This window comes from Physeter macrocephalus, chromosome 21 (assembly GCF_002837175.3).
Source record: "Physeter macrocephalus isolate SW-GA chromosome 21, ASM283717v5, whole genome shotgun sequence".
In the NCBI taxonomy this organism is placed as follows: Eukaryota; Metazoa; Chordata; class Mammalia; order Artiodactyla; family Physeteridae; genus Physeter; species Physeter macrocephalus.
In genome coordinates this window covers 29,529,681-29,544,816 of record NC_041234.1, presented here as the reverse complement: position 1 = coordinate 29,544,816, position 15,136 = coordinate 29,529,681, and the positions used below count along the sequence as shown (strand labels likewise).

The 15,136-nt window shown below is 39.7% G+C and overlaps 1 pseudogene; it reads left to right on the top strand.

The window, feature by feature from the left end:
• The first annotated feature begins 7,028 nt into the window (after positions 1–7,028).
• LOC112062448 (uncharacterized) overlaps positions 7,029–15,136 on the top strand; it is a 29,424-nt pseudogene continuing 21,316 nt past the window's right edge.

Here is a 15,136-nt window from a genome sequence, read left to right as displayed (position 1 = left end):
ACTGTACTTCAATAAAAGAAAGAAAGAAATGTATACATGTATAATGTATAAACATATCTTCATGACCTTGGAGTAGATGATGATATCTGAAACAGGACAGAAAAAGCACTGACAATAAAGGAAAACGTTGAAAAAATATATATCTACACACACATCCAAAAAATATCTTATGTACAGAATAAAATCAAGAAGAAAAAAAGCCAATGCAATTGAACATTGGCGCAATATTTCAACAGGCACGTCACAATATGGGACATCCAGCTGACCAATAAACAAAAGATTGCCCAAACTCAGTCATGAGGGATATGCAAATTTAAATTACAATGAGATATCAGTAAATATCTACCAGAATAGCCAAAATGACAACCAGTATCAAGAGGTGGAGAAAATAAAGAAGTGGAACTCGAACTGCTGGTGGGAGTATAAACTGGTACTACCACTTGGAAAACTGTTTGGCAGTATCAAAGCTGAATTTATGCCTTTTCTATAACCCAGCAACTCCATCTGTATTAGCTTTCTATTCCTGCATAACAAATTACCACAAACTTAGTGGCTTAAAACAATGTCCATTTATTAGCTCCCAGTTTTGTAGGTTCAGAAGTCCACGCGTGGCATAGCTGGGTTCTCTGCTCAGCTGTCGCACAGGGTGAAGTCAGCCTGAGAAATCAGTTGGCCAGTGCTATGGACTGAATGTTTGTGTCTCTCCTAAAATCCACATGTTAAAACCCTAATCCTCACTGTGGTAGAATTTAGAGGTGGAGCCTTTGGAAGGTAATTAGCTTTGGATGGGTCATGGCAGTGGAGCCCCATGATGGGACTGGTGCCCTTATAAGGGGAAGAAAAGAACGGAGCTCTCTCTGTGTGTGAAGATACAGTAAGGTGGCCATCTGCAAACCAGGAAGCAGGCCTTCACCAGACACCAAACCTTTGGCTCCTTGATATGGGACTTCCCAGCCTCTAGAACTGTCATAAATAAATTTTTGTTGTTTAAGCTACTCAGTCTATAGTAATTTGTTACAGCAGCCCAAACTAATTAAGACAGCCAGGCTGTGTTTCTTTCTGAGTGCTCTTCAGAAGAATCCACTTCCAAGCTCATTCAAGTTATTGGCAGAATTTAGTTCCACTTTTAGCTCCTAGAGATTTCTAACAGTTTCCTGTAACATCAATCTCTCCATATACTCTCTCACACTTGAATCTCTTAGAAAGCACACAGACCAGTTTAAAGTCTCACCTGGTTTGGTCTGACTCACTCAGGGTACCTCCTTATTTGAAAGTCCTGATTTGGGACCTCAATATATCTGCAGAATCTTTTCCCATATAATGTAACATAATCACAGAAGCAATATGGCATCATAATACCAGGCTCTTCTCACACTTAACGAGAGGAGTTTATACTAGGTCAAGGGTCATTAGGAGTCATCTTAGAATTCTTCCCTCTGGCCCCAGGCAATCCAGTCCGTCCCACATAGAATAGTCATTCACCTCATCTCACAGTTTCCAAATTTCTCATGGTATTATAGCATCAGCTCAATTCCAAAAGCTCATCTAAATCTCATCAGCTCAAAGTCCAAAATCTTATCATCTCAATCATCTAAATCAAGCATGCATGAGGTTCCTTGGTATAATCCATGCAGTACAACTCCTGGGGCACAATCCCTCTCCAACTGTGTACTGGTGATACTAAAGTGACAGACTATCTTCCCCTACACACAATAGTGGGACTGGCATAGGATAACAGCTACAAACATTATGGTTTAATATGGGGGGACATAGAAGGCAGAAAGGAGTCAGAATTCCAAAGCAGTCTGGAAATTCGAATGATTTCTACTAACAGTCTCTGCAAGGTAATTAAGGAAGACAACTTAGTCTTTCTCTAGTATTTTTTTTTTTCGGTACGCGGGCCTTTCACCGCTGCGGCCCCTCCCGCTGCGGAGCACAGGCTCCGGACGCGCAGGCCCAGCAGCCACAGCCCACGGGCCCAGCCGCTCCACTGCACGCGGGATCCTCCCGGACCGGGGCACGAACCCGCGTCCCCTGCATCGGCAGGTGGACTCTCAACCACTGTGCCACCAGGGAAGCCCTCTCTAGTATTTTTTTTTTCTCTCTAGTATTTTGACATCAAAATTCTTCCAGCCTTCAGCCAATACTCAGTTCCAAAGCCACACCCACATTTTTAGGGGTTTGCAATGGCGGCACCCCACATCCAGGTATCAAAACCTATACTAGTTTTCTATTGATATGGAACAAATGACCACACTCATACAGCAACTTAAAACAGCCCTCATTTATTAGCTCACAGTTGTGCAGGTCAGAAGTCTGTGCCCAGTGTGACCAGCTTCCCTGCTAGGGTCTAACAGGATGAGATGATGGTGGACTTGCTGTGTTCCTTTCTGGAGGCTCTGGGGAAGAGTCCCTTCTAAACTCTCCCATCTTGTTAGTTGAATTCAGTTCCCAGCTGCTGGAGGAATGAGGCCCCCATTTCATTGCTGGCTGTCAGCCTGGAGCAGCACTCATCTCCTAGAGGCTGCCTGCACTTCCTCACCCTGTGGCCCCCTCCAAATACTCTCTCATGCTTCAAATCTTTCAGCAAGGGCCAAGGCCCTTGTAAGTGCTCACTCAATTAGGTCTGGCCCACCCCAAATAATCTCCCTGTCCTAAGATCGACTATCTGTGACCCGAATTACACCTGCAAAATCCTCCCCCCGCCATACAATTTAACACAATCATGGGAGTGATATCTTATTATTATTATATCCACAGGTACCATCCACATTCAATGGGAGGAGATTATACAAAAATAAGCATCATTGGGTATCATCATAGAATTCTGCCTACTGCACAAAGTATATATCAAACAGAAATGCATAAATATGTTCTCCAAAAGGCATGAACAAGATGTTCTTAGTAGCATTATTAGAAATAGTCACAAACTGGAAACAGTGTGAATGTTTATCAACAGTTGAGTGAATAAATACAAGTGTGGTATCCATATAATGGAATACTACACAGCCATGAAATAATCAACTATCCCTACCTGCAAAAAATATGGACAGATCCAAAAATCAGTGTATTGAACAAAGGAAACCAGCATAAAAATGTACATGATTGATAATTCTGTTTGTATAAAGTTTAAAAAACAAGGAAAATGAATATATAGTGACATAGGTCAGAAGAGTGGTTAACTTTCAGGTGTAATGACTACATAAGGTCATAATATAGGTTTCTGGGCACAAGTAATGTTCTACATCTTAGTCTTGGTGGTTTTACATGCATGTGTTTGCTTTGTAAAATGTCATCAAGTTGTTGTGCCTTATGATTTATGAACTGTTCTCTTTGTATGTTCTACTTCAATGAAAAAAAAGCTAACATAAAAGAAAAAACCTTATAAAAGGCAAGAAGAGTTGACAGAAATATACTTCAGAATCACACCCCTTACAGGCAATTTTAAAATGGAAAAATGGAAATGCTTTTAACACTTCCAGACTTCAGACTATATTAAAAAGCTATAGTAATCAGAATAGCATGGTATTGGCACAAAAACAGACATATAGATCAATGTAACAGAATAGAGAACCCAGAAATAAACCCACATACCCTACAGTAAATTAATCTGTGACAAAGGAGGCAAGAATATACAATGGAGAAAAGACAGTCTCTTCAACAAGTGGTGATGGAAAAGCTGGACAGCTACATATAAATCAATGAAATTAAAATACTCATACCATATACAAAAATGAACTCAAAATGGTTTAAAAGCCTAAATATAAGACATGACACCATAAAACTCCTAGAACAGAACATAGGCCAAACATTCTCAGCCATAAATCATAGCAATATTTTCTTAGGTCAGTCTCCCAAGGCAAAAGAAATAAGAGCAGAAAATAAACAAATGAGACCTAATCAAACTTAAAAGCTTTTGAACAGCAATGGAAACCATCAACAAAACAAAATGATAACCTATGGAATGGGAGAAAATATTTGCAAGTGATATGACCAACAAGAGGTTAATATCCAAAATATACAAACAGCTCATACAACTCAATATTGAAAAAACAAGCAACCCAATCAATCAAAAAATGAGCAGAAGACCTAAACAGACATTTCTCCAAAGACATATGGATGGATAGCTAACAAGTACATGAAAAGATGCTCAACATAACTAATTATTAGAGAAATGCAAATCAAAATCACAATGAGGTATCACCTCACACCATTCAGAATGGCTATCATCAAAAAGTCTACAAATAATAAATGCTGGAGAGGGTGTGGAGAAAAGGGAACCCTTATACACTGTTGGTGGGAATGTAAATTATTGCAGTCACTATGGAAAATAGTATGGAGGTTCCTTGAAAAACTAAAAATAGAGCTACCATATGATCCAGCAATCCCATTCCTGGGTAAATATCTGGGAAAAAACTAAAAATAGAGCTACCATATGATCCAGCAATCCCATTCCTGGGTAAATATCTGGGAAAAAACTAAAAATAGAGCTACCATATGATCCAGCAATCCCATTCCTGGGTAAATATCTGGGAAAAGAAAACCCCAGAAAACTAATTGAAAAGATACATGCACCTCAATGTTCACAGCAGCACTATTTACAATAGCCAAGACAGAGAAACAACCCAAGTATCCATCAACAGACTACTGGCTTAGGAAGATGTGGTATATATATATACAATGGACTATCACTCCAGCCATAAAAATGAAATATTGCCATTTGCAGAAACACAGATAGACCTAGAGAATATTATACTTAGTGGAGTAAGCCAAACAGAGAATGACAAATAATATATGATGTGACTCATATGTGGAATCTAAAAAAATAGTACAAATGAATCTATATACAAAACAGAAGCAGACTCACAGACATAGAAAATTATGGTTACCAAAGAGGAAAAGGAGGGGGTAAGGGATAAATTAGGAGTATGGGATTAACAGATACAAACTACTGGGACTTCCCTGGTGGTGCAGTGGATAATACTCCACGCTCTGAATACAGGGGACCCAGGTTCAATCCCTGGTCAGGGAACTAGATTCCACATGCATGCCACTACTAAGAGTTTGCATGCCACAACTAAGGAGCCCGCCTGCCGCAACTAGGGAGCCTGACAGCCACAATTAAGGAGCCCTGGTCCCAAGAGTTTAGGATTTTAACATAATTCTGTCAGCAGAGTAAACAAGAACTAAGAAAAACCGCCAAATGTATCATTTGATTGAATTTATTGAATTCTTTGTTCAGTGCTTCAGATGAACATATGATCTTTCTCCTTTGACTTACTGATATAGTAGATTATTAAAATTTTCAAATATTTCCTAATACTACACCATGCTTTTATGACTAGGAAACTACCAGATTGTGGTAGATTTTTATAAACTGTTGAATTTTATTCACTCAAGCTTTATTGATAAAAATGTAATTTATGTTCATGAGATAGAGCCATATTTTTCTCTGTGTGGGTGGTATACCATCTCTTCCAGGTTTTAGAATCAGGATTTAGACTCCCTTCATAATTTTGGAAGATTTCTATCTTTTCTTCTAGCTTCTAGATCACTTTTTTTTACTGTTTTAGGAATTTGTGATTCATTAAAAGAATGGGATGATTGTATTCAATTTTCCTTGTGCGTTCAACAGTAATTTTGGTTCCCAAACCTAGTGGAAGAATAACACCATTTTCTGATAAAGGTGTGGCTATTCAAAAGTGCATTCTAGGAAAGGGAGAGAGATACACTCTAAATAACATAGATGCTGATTACAGAGGGATTTGGGTGACTGTACTAGTTCCACCACTTAGTGTATGACTTTCCCCAAATTAATCTTAATCTTTCAACTCTGAGTTTCTTCATTTGGGAAATGGGAATATAGTCCCCTCTCTTGCATTGTTTACCCCAAATTTAGCAAAGGGCAATTTTCACGTTATTACTCAAGTCAATTAATGTGCAAGCCTGCTGGGATCAAGAGTAAAACATGTGGTAATTTACAAAGTAACAATTAACATCAACAAGTAGGAGGTAATAACTGTTTTAGGAAATTGTATTTCTGAGATTTTATTAATCTTCTTGAAGTTATGCTTATTATTTCTATGTATTTTCCACATACAGATTATTTCTACATAAAATGCATCACGTATTCTTTAATTTTCTGAAAATAGCACACATGCATGCTCTTAAAGGTTAAATAGTAACACTAGCCTTTAATGAAATCAGAAATCATTTGGTTCTAAATTCTCTTACACACACATACCCTACCCACTCCTGCTGCTCTGGCTCCCTGAGACAACTTTCATTTTTTCTGTTTCTCTGAAATTTACCCTGATATTTCTAAATTATAGCCTTATAATGATTGTAGCATATTGCAAAAATGACCACAGGTGAGGACTTCTGGTTCTAGCTCCTTCGTGTAAAGAGGTTGGAAATCCTCACCCCCTTTCTTATAAGAAGAAGAAGCTGTTCAAACTGAATCAACTTTTAAAAAAATCATTGGCGAGCCGAGGATGCAGAGCAAACGACCACCGCGAAAAACAGATTCAGAGTCACGGTGGAGATCTGCTTACCTGGAGATGTCTCTAGAGCCATAAACATACAACACTTAAATGGTAAATTTGCTGAATTGCTTAAAGCTGAGCATGGAATAGTACGAGTGTAAGGGGGCTTCCACGTGTCCGTGAGCTTTACCTTCAGGAAAATTTCCCCTGGTCCAGGCAGTGTGAGGCGATGCTGTAAATCCCCGGGTCAGAGATGGACGCGTGGAAACTCTGCACCCTGCACCTGCTGCAGAATCTGTGCAGCGCCGGGTGGGTGTGGGATAGGTAAATAATGATGTTCTCAGCGCCCAGGAGGAGCATGAAGCTTGAGACTGGGAGGAGGGAGTATCTGTGCTGCTTCTTCCTGCACAGCCTGCAGCTGCAAACCAGAACTCACAGGTTTGCAGGGGCGAGGCTCAAATTTAACCGTGCAGCAGTGGCAGCCCCCGGTGTAGTTCACCAGGCCTGGGGGACTCGAAGTGTCGAGCAAACTTGGCCGTATGCATGCAGACGAGACCTCACAGCTTCCCCAAGGTCTCCCAGCGCTCTGGCTGCGCGCTCAGGTTTATCTCCTTTGAGGACACGGCGAGTGCCAGGGCGGCACATGTGGCTATGGATCTTTTGGAGTCCGCTTCACTAGCCTGCCGACTTTTTTCAGTAGTGTTCTTTGCCGCCGCCGGGCTCCTGACCTTGGACAAGCCGGTGGCTGCACGCCCCCGGCACCAAAACCAAAGTGGCTGCGCTGGTGGGGGCAGTGGGGGTGAGGGTGGGGTTGGGGGGCAGGGAGCAAGGGGATCAGGGATACCTGGCTGCTCTTGGCTGTGCAATTGAGCCGCAGTACTCTTCCTTACCTTGCCTATGGCATCCTCAGCCATAAAAGCAAATCTGGCCAGGTCGTCACCCTGCAGTACAGGGTGGGGGGTGGGGGTATGAGGGTGTGCTCAGGTTCTAAGAGCTTACTGGTTCGCCCCTTTGTCTGCACTACCAAGATTGACCACTTATTGGAAATGCGGCCAAGAGGCTCTTCACCCTGAACCTAAAACAACTTTACTGCTGTAACATTTTGGCGAACTGTATATTGTAGCCCTTTCTCCAAAGAGATTTTTTAGATCATCCATACACAGCTAGAGATTGCCTGTATCCATGCTCATTCTGTTACATATCTACCCTGCGACCATGGAAATGGTCCTGAAATTCTTGTCTCCCAGTTATCTCATGAAAAAAACGGGAATAATATGCTATATTCTGAAGTGGTGGGTAGTAAAGTCAAAAATGTATTTGAAGTACTATTTAATACAGCAGAAGAGAATTGGATTTATTATGACTATATTATTTCTAAATTCATTTTCCAATAATTTCTTAAGTTTTAAAACTTTTGTTGGATTTAGTTTAGTTTCCTGCAATGCCAAGATTCAGGAAGTGTTCTGGATGCTGGATGCGTAAAAGCCAACATAACTTGATGCTTTTTCTCCAGTCTAGTGTGGTAGGCAGACACACCGACAAATTACAAGAAAAGGCTTTACATGAGAATTATCAGTCTTTTAGGGGTATTGTGAGACTGCACAAGAGAGACACAAAGAAAAACGTTGAAGACTGGGTTGGACTGGAGATGGGTCGCTAAAAAGAAAACAGGATTCCCAAGAGGCGCCATGAACTTGGGAGCAAAACAGAAGCAACTGTTGCTCCAACACCCACTACTATCATTGAGGTCAGTAGCCATCAGGTGTCCTCCAGACAGGTGGGGCAGGCAAAACTGCTATACTGCTTTCAAGGGCTTTACAGGAGTAGCACCTGAACTCTACTCACTTTTATCAGACTAATTTCTCTCCAGATGAGTGTCTTAGCTATCATGTCCTTGATAACTTCATAACATTCACTGAGGACTGAGTTGGGCCTGATGGTCAAGAAAGGCTGTGGGATTCTAGCATAGTTTCCTATTGCTGTTGTAACAAATTGCCACAATCTTAGTGCCTTAAAATAACCCAAATTTATTATTTCACACTTATGGATCCACAGGGCTGAGCTCCTTTTTATGCTCTAGGGGAGAATCTGTTTCTTGCCTTTAGAAGCTACTAAAGACTGCCTACCCCTTGCTGCATCTTCACAGTCTCTCTCTCTCTCTCCCCCTCTCGCTCTCCCTCCCCCCTCTCCTTCCATTGTCACATCTTCTCTTCACTGACCCTTCTTTCTCCTTCTTATAAGGACCCTTGTGATTATACTGTGCCCACCTGGCTAACCCAGTATAATCTTCTCATGTCAAGCTCATTAAGTTAGTCACATCTGCAAAGTCCCTTTTGCCATATAAGGTAACATCCACAGGTCTGGAATTAGGATGTGGATACTTGGGGGAGGGGTATTTTTCAGTTTACCAGAATTTCCTTTCCCACAGGCTAGGGAACCCCAGGCATTTTCACTCTCATATTTGCAAAAGGTATTCCAATTGTCTCAGTCAGACTGAGGTCCGACTTCTGCCTGCCAAGCCTTCCCACAGCCGAACATTGGCCCACGGGGACAGATGTGGCTTATGGGAATAGGAGAGGTTTACCCTGGTGTGACAAATAAGCTGGACAGTCTAGGCTATACCTGAAAGTGGTGGGCTACTCTCATCCAGATATTTACAAATCCTGCCCCAACAAGAGGCAGAGTACAAAGGAGAAATATCCCAGGAAGACTGTCCCTCATGTCTGGGGAGTCCCGCTAACTCCGTTTTAGGGTGCCCCCTTTGCTTTATACCTCTTATTCATTTCAAGTCTAAGCTTAGACCTCATTTTCTCTAGGAAAACTTCCATGGTTCCTCAGCTGAATCTTGGATTGGTGCCCCACCTATTATGTTCACAGCACCCTCTATGGTACACCTAATAGCTATTACTGACGATTAGCGATGTTGAGGATATTTTCATGTGCCTGTTGGCTATCTGTATGTCTTCTTTGGAAGAATGTCTATTCAGGTCTTCTGTTCATTTTTCAATCAAATTGTTTGCTTTTAGATATAAAGTTGTATGAGCTGTTTATATATTTTGGACATTAACCCCTTATCAATTATACCATTTGCAAATATTTTCTCCCATTCATTAGGTTGTCTTTCCTTTTGTTGATGATTTCCTCTGCTGTGCAAAAGCTTTTAAGTTTAATTAGGTTCCATTTGTTTATTTTTGCTTTTGTTTCCTTTGCCTTAGGATACAGATCCAAAAAAATATTATGTCAAAGAGTGTTCTGCCTATGTTTTCCTCTAGGAAATTTATAGTTTCTGGTCTTACACTTAGGTCTTAATCCATTTTGAGTTTATTTTGTATATGGTGTGAGAAAATGTTCTAATTTCATTCTTTTACATGTAGCTGTCCAGTTTTCCCAGCACCAATTACTGAAGAGATTGTCTTTTCTCCATCGTATTGATATATTCTTGCCTCCTTTGTCATAGATTAATTAACCATAAGTGTGTGGGTTGATTTCTGGGCTGTCTATTATGTTCTGTTGATCTATGGTTCTATTTTTGTGTCCTTTTGAGAAGGATAGGTATTGACTCTTCTTTATGTATTTGGTAGACTTCCTCTGTGAAGCCGTCCTGTCCTGGACTTTTGTTTGCTGGGAGTATTTTTTTTTAAGATTTATTTATTATTTATTTATTTATTTATATTTATTTTTGCCTGTGTCAGGTCTTTCGTTGCGGTGTGCGGGCTCTTTGTTGAGGCACACAGGCTTCTCTCTAGTTGTGGCGTGTGGGTTTTCTCTTCCCTAGTGGTGGTGCATGGGCTCCAGAGTGCGTGGGCTCTGTAGTTTGTGGCACTCAGGCTCTCTAGTTGAGGTGTGTGAGCTCAGTAGTTGTGGCGCACGGGCTTAGTTGCCTGAAGGCATGTGGGATATTAGTTCCCTGACCAGGGATCGAATGCATCCCCTGCATTGTAAGGCAGATTCTTTACCACTGGACCACCAGGGAAGTCCCTCTGGGAGTATTTTTTTATTACTAATTTAATTTCACTCCTGGTGATTGGTCTGTTCAGACTGTCTATTTCTTCCTGATTTAGTCTTAGGAGATTGTGTGTTTCTAGAAATTTATCTATTTCTTCTAGGTTGTCCAAGTTGTTGGCATGTAACTGTTCATAGTATTCTCTTATGATTTATTGTATCTGTAATATTGGGTTGTAATGTCTCCTTTTTCATTTCTTATTTTGTTTATTTGGGTCCTCAATCCTTTCTTCATGATGAGCCTGCCTAAAGTCTTATCAATTCTGTTTATCTTCACAAGAGACTGGCTCTTGGTTTCATTGATCTTTTATATTGTTTTTTTTTGGTCTCTGTTTTATTTATTTCCTCTATGATTTTTATTGTTTACTACCTTCTGCTGATTTTGGGCTTTGTTTGTTCTTCCTTTTTAAATTCCTTTAGATGGTAGGCTAGGTTATTTCATATTTTTTTTGTTTCTTAAGGTAGGCCTTTTTTGTTTCTTAAGGTAGTTTATCACCATAAACTTCCCTCTTAGAACTGCTTTTGCTGTGTCCCATAAATTTTAGAAAGTTGTGTTTTTATTTTCATTTGTCTTGAGTGTTTTCTGATTTCCTTTTTGATTTCTTCATTGACCTATTTTTTTTTAATTTTAAAAAATATTTATTTATTTGGCTGCACTGGGTCTTAGTTGCCACATGCAGGCTCTTCATTGAGGCATGCGGGATCTTCATTGTGGCATGCGGGCTTTTAGTTGCAGCATGTGGGGTCTAGTTCCCTGACCAGGGATCAAACCCAGGCCCCCTGCATTGGGAGCATTCAGTCTAAACCACGGGACTACAAGGGAAGTCCTGACCTACTGTTTTTTTAGTAGCATGTTGTTTAATCTCCATGTGTTTGTGTTTCTCCCATTTGTCTTCCTGTAATTGATTTCGACTTTCATACTGTGCAGTCAGAAAAAATGTTTGATATAATTTCTGTCCTCTTAAATTTGTTGAGATTTGTTTTGTGGCTAGCATGTGATCTATCCTGGAGAATGTTTCATGTGTACTTGAAAAGAATGTGTTTATGCTGTTTTTGGATGGAATGTCCTGTAGATATCTATTAAGTTCAACTGGTCTTCTGTATCATCTAAGGCCACTCTTTCCTTATTGACATCTGTTTGATCAGTCCATTGATGTCCATAGGGGGTTAAAGTCCCCTACTATTATTGTATTATTGCCAATTTCTCACTTTATGTCTGTTAATATTCGCTTTATATAATATTTCCCAACTAGCTGTTGTTTATATGTGTCAGCATTGTGTTTTGTGCTTTACATACAGATCAACACTGTGGGGTTGGTTTTACCAAACCCATTTTGTCTTTTTAATTTTTTATTGAAGTTTAGTTGACAGTATTGCATTAGTTTCAGATTACAGCATAGTGATTCAGGGTTTTTTTTGCAGATTATATTACATTATAGGTTATTATAAGACATTGAGTCTAATTCCCTGTGCTATACAGTAAATCCTTGTTGCTTATCTATTTTATGTATAGTAGTTTGTATCTGTTAATCCCATACTCCTAATTTGCCCCTCCCCCACTTTTGTAACCATAAGTTTATTTTCTATGTCTGTGAGTCGTTCGTTTTGTATATAGAGTCATTAGTATTATTTTGTAGATTCCACATATAAGCAAAATCCTATAGTATTTGTCTTTGTCTGAGTTACTTCACTAAGTATAATATTCTCTAGGTCCATCCATATTACTGCAAATAGCAATATTTCATTCTTTTTTATGGTTGAGTAATATTCCATTATATATGTATACAACATCTTCTTAAGCCAATTGTCTGTTGATGGGCACTTGGGCTGTTTCCATGTCTTGGCTATTGTAAATAGTGCTACTATGAACATTGGGGTGCATATGTCTTTCATATTAGAGTTTTCATTTTTTCTGGATATATACCCAGTTGTGGGATTACTGGATCATATGGTAGCTCTACTTTTAGTTTTTTTATAAACCTCCATACTGTTCTCCATAGTGGCTGCACCAATTTACATTCCCATCAACAGTGTAGGAGAGTTCCCTTTTCTCCACACCCTCTCCAGCATTTGTTATTTGTAGACTTTTTGATGATAGCCATTCTGACCAGTGTGAGGTGATACCTCATTGTTGGGCTGCACCCCATAGGCCTACAGGGCCTGTGCTCACCCAGCTTTAAGACTGAAGAAAGAGCCTGGAGTCAGTAACAGAGACATCGGTGGTTTAATGGATAGGGGAGATTACACATCTGAAACAAGGTCCTGGAGTGACACCGCACTATGTGGGGCTGACTGCAAGCAGGACATGGTGGCAGTCTTTGCTGGGGGAGGGGGTGGGGAAGGGGAGATTACCAGTTATAAGGGAATTGACATCAGGTGGGCTCATTAGTTACCAAGGAAACCAGTAGAGGGGGAGGGACACACCCCTCACCACACCTTTGATAAGAACAATCACCAGCTGGGGCCTAGGGCAAGCATGTAGGAAGGTCAGTCATGTGAGTAGGGTTTAGGTGAAACAGACACTGGTCATGCAAGTGATATACAGAGAACAAGAGAACAGCCATCTTGAGTGGCCTGAACATGTACTCATTGTAGTTTTGATTTGCATTTCTCTAATAATTAGTGATGTTGAGCATCTTTTCATGTGTCTTTTGGCCATTTATCTGTATGTCTTCTTTGGAAATATGTCTTTTTAGATCTTTTGCCCATTTTTTTTTTTTTTGCAGTATGCGGGCCTCTCACTGTTATGGCCTCTCCCGTTGCGGAGCACAGGCTCCGGACATGCAGGCTCAGTGGCCATGGCTCATGGGCCTAGCCCCTCCGCGGCATGTGGTATCTTCCTGGACTGGGGCACAAACCCATGTCCCCTGCATCGGCAGGCGGACTCTCAACCACTGTGCCACCAGGGAAGCCCATTCTGCCCATTTTTGACTGGGTTGTTTGTATTTCCAATATTGAAGTTTATGAGTTGTTTGTATATTTTGGAAATTAGTCCCTTGTCAGTTGCATCGTTTGCACATATCCTCTCCCAGTCCATAGGTTGTCTTTTCGTTTTGTTGATGGTTTCCTTGCTGTGGAAAAGCTTTTAACTTTAATTAGGTCCCATTTGTTTATTTTTGCTTTTATTTCTTTTGCCTTGGGAGACTGATTTAAAAAAATATTTCTATGATTTAAGTCGAAAAAATGTTTTGCCTGTGTTCTCTTTTAGGAGTTTTATGGTGTCATGTCTTACATTTAGGCCTTTAAACCATTTTGAGGGACTTTCCTGGAGGTCCAGTAGTTAGGACTCCATGCTTCCACTGCAGGGGGCACAGTTCAATCCCTGGCTGGGGAACTAAGATCCCACATACTGACATGCCATGCAGCGAGTCCAAAGAATTAAAAAAACAAACAAACAAAGAAAACCATTTTGAGTTCATTTTTGTATATGGTGTAAAGTAGTGTTTTAGTTTCATTGATTTATATGTAGCTGTCCAGCTTTCCCAAGACCACTTATTGAAGAGATCTTTTCTCCATTGTATATTCTTGCCTCCTTTGTCATAGATTAATTGACCGTAGGTGTGTGAGTTTATTTCTGGGTTCTCTATTCTGTTCCATTAATCTATATGTCTGTTTCTGTGCCAATACCATGCAGCTTTGATTACTGTAGCTTTGTAGCATAGTCTGAAGTCTGGAAGAGTTATACCTCCAGCTTTGTTCTTTCTTATCTGGATTGCTCTAGCAATTTTGGGTCTTTTGTGGTTCCATATAAATTTTAGGAGTATTCTAGTTCTCCAAAAGATGTCATTGGGATTTTGATAGGGATTGCATTAAATCTGTAGATTGTTTTGAGTAAATATTTGCTTCATATCTTTAGGTGATCCTGTATTAGGTGCATATATGTTAACAAATGTTATATCCTCTTCTTGTATTGGTCCTTTTATTATTACATAATGCCCTTTTTTGTCTTTTGTTATAAACTTTGTTTTAAAGTCTACTTTGTCTGATATGGGTATTGTTACCCCAGCTCTCTTGTCATTTCCATTTGCATGAAATATCTTTTTCCATCCCCTCACTTTCAGTCTGTGTGTGTCTTTAGTTCTGAAGTGAGTCTCTTGTGAGACCCATATAAGTAGGTCTTCTTTTTTATCCAATCAGCAACGCTATTTCTTTTGATTAAAACATTTAGTCTGTTGACGTTTAAAATGATTGCTAATAGGTATGTACTTATTGCCATTTTGTTACTTATTTTCTGGTTATTTTTGTAGTTCTTCTTAGTTCTTTTGTTTTTGTTTCTTTCCTTCTGGTTTGATGATTTTCTTTAGTGGTATGCTTGTGTTTCTTTCTCTCCAGTTTTTGTCTATCTATTGTGGGATTTTGATTTGTGGTTACCATGGGGTTGATATATTTTGACCCATATCTATCTATATCTACTTGTTTTAAACTGATAGTCATTTAAGTTCAAACAAATTCTAAAAGGTCTACATTTTTATTTCCCTCCCTGATGTTTAGTGTTTTCAATGTCATATTTTACATCTTCATATTTATCCATTAACTGTTTATTGTAATTATAGTTGATTTTATACTTTTTTGTCTTTCAATCTTCATACTAGTTTATTTAAGTGGTTGATCCACAGCCTCAACTATGTTTTTTCCTTTAACGGTGGGAT